This window comes from Trachymyrmex septentrionalis, unplaced genomic scaffold (assembly GCF_001594115.1).
Source record: "Trachymyrmex septentrionalis isolate Tsep2-gDNA-1 unplaced genomic scaffold, Tsep1.0 scaffold80, whole genome shotgun sequence".
NCBI lineage: Eukaryota > Metazoa > Arthropoda > Insecta > Hymenoptera > Formicidae > Trachymyrmex > Trachymyrmex septentrionalis.
Window position 1 is genome coordinate 544923 of NW_017305988.1, and position 2727 is coordinate 547649.

Consider the following 2727-nt stretch of genomic DNA (forward strand, 5'->3'; position numbering starts at 1 on the left):
CAAATTTGATATAATTATCGCGGAAGCATTGCGCCGTCTTGGAACAACGTTATATGGAAATTGTACTAATCGTATATATAGATTTCTTTTGCCACATTTACAATATCATTACAAAGTAGATTAAACGATAAATTGAGAAATCATATCATATACATATTTTAAACTATTCATTTCGTTAATGAATGATACACTGAAAATAACTATTCAATAGTAGAAATACCAATGTTTCTTACTCACTAAAAGAGCGACATAAATTATTAAAATAAAAGAAAATTTTTAAAAATAAAATCTAAATATTGTACTAATAAAAAAACATGATTATTAAAAAGTAAAAAAAATTTCGGACTCCTATTTCTGACACAAGAAACTTTTTACGCTTAGATTAATACTATAGTATTAATCTGAAAAATAAAAATGATCGATAACGACTGCTCGGTACTTCTAGTGTTAAATAACGTCGCTCTGTCAAGGATTTCTTCTTATATTTAAATGAAATTTTTAAGAGTCTGTTTCTCTTTTTAGTTCTTTAGATATACTCTTTGAAATATTGCAAATTGTAAACATATTATATACGTGTTATTCATGGAAATAATTAAAAAAAATATTATGATTAATTTTCATATATTCATACATTCATCTCAATGTGAGAACTTATTCGTCATAGCAGCGAGTGACGAATGCATTGGATACTGCTATTATAATCGTAATCAGTTTTTTTCTACCATACGTTATTTCCATGTTTATTCTAATTGCCGTAGATTTTATAAAAATTTCTTAAAATATTCATAAAATAGATGAATTCTAATACAGCCAATCGTTAGACTTCATTAACGATTAGTTCTAGAGGAATGGATGATTTTGCAATGCATAAACGATTATCGCAATCGTATTAAATCGCTGATGGATTTCAGCAGAAATGCTAATACGATTATATAGTCGCGTATAAGAGCCTTTCTATGTTGAACTAGGATCATTGATGGATATCGCAAGCTTTACCCATCAACTTAAGAAAATGAAGATACTTCTCTCCACAGGTTTTTTTAAGGTTTAAAATTTATTTCTTCTAAAATTTTTCGATATTATACTTATATAATTGCCGCTTTTGCTTGGTAGATTTTCATTATTTAAAATCTCGTAATGCAATACAGGATTATTATTGATACAGGATTATTATTGAATTGGTAGATATGAATGTAATTTAATTTATAAATTTTTAATGTATTAAGAATCTCTAGAGTTACAAGTGCAATGTTCAAACTGGTTTTCGCGTGGAATATAGGCAGAAGGCGAAGTGGAAGAAACGAGAGAGAGAGAGAGAGAGAGAGAGATGGGAAATACTTTCCTTAGGGATCCACATCTAGCATCCTCAAGGTTTTGCAAACTGAAACCTCATCCGTTCGTCCGTACGATAACTTAGCAAATAGCTATATACGAGTAGATGCTATGCATCCTCGCCCCGGGACTCATCGCGTCCGACTCTAATTGCTGGGGATTTTGTGGACGTGTGCATGTGGACGGCACCATGTGAGGGAATTAAACAGAAATCGAGGAATTTCGCATCACGATGTGTGTGCGAAGCGAGAAGTCGATATCGACGCCCGCTTTTGTCCCATTCGCCGTAAGCTGCGCGTCAACTGCCTTTATACCACCCACGCGATGCAGTAACTCGCACTTTGCGGTGAAAGCACCATAGAGGAGAACGTGCGAAGACACGTCGTGTCACTACGTACGTCCAATGATTACGCGATGACGCAGACCGATTATGAATCCGAAACGAGTGGAATAGCTTATCCTTTGAAAACGACGGAGCGCAGCATCATTGTAGTGGTTTTCATACAAAATTTACTTCTAAGTAAATCATAGAGATTCGTCAAAGAGATAGAGATTCGCCAAAGAGGTAAAGATTCGTCAGACAGAGATTCGTCAAAGAGATAATATCAATCACAAACTCGTCAAGCCAGAAAATATTTTTAAAACTACCGCAAGGCAATTCATTAAATAAAATATCGAATAAAAAGAAAAATTGTTCATTCAGGAAATGAAATTTGGAAAAAAATATCAATAACATTTTTCATTAATAATATTAATAATGTTAATATCAATTTTTAAAATATAAAAATTTATTTAGATTTGCTTTCTGTATCTATCATATGATGGGAACATCATGCACAGAGCACTCTAAACGGAGTGCTCTTGTCGTTAAATTCGCTTACCCTTTGTCAAAGTACGATAAAATCAATACGATCTACTCTACTGCCCTTCTAATCATTCCGGATAACCTCGACATCTCTACTGGAAAACAAAGCAAGGGACTTTTTGTTTCCAAAGCATTCTATATGTATGCAACGAAGGGTATTATTCTCTACAGTTTCCCGATATCATGCATTATTTATTAGGAATCACTTCTCTTTGATCTCAGAATTAGGTAAAGATTTAAAGCTAAAAACAATCGTACCATACCTTTACAAACGCAATTGCTCTACAATTACTTATAAAAAACGATGAAATTATTTTAAGAAGAATTACAAATCTATATATTTTATATTATAATAACAAATTATGTATGACATGTATATATATATGTATATACAGAATGTTCCAAAATTCGCACATTCGGAACTTTATGCTAAAACAAACAACTTTTTCCTTTTGCGTCTGACAAGTAGGTTTAGCAGGAGAGCAGGTTGAAGTTATAGTATACTCATATATATAACATATATATATATA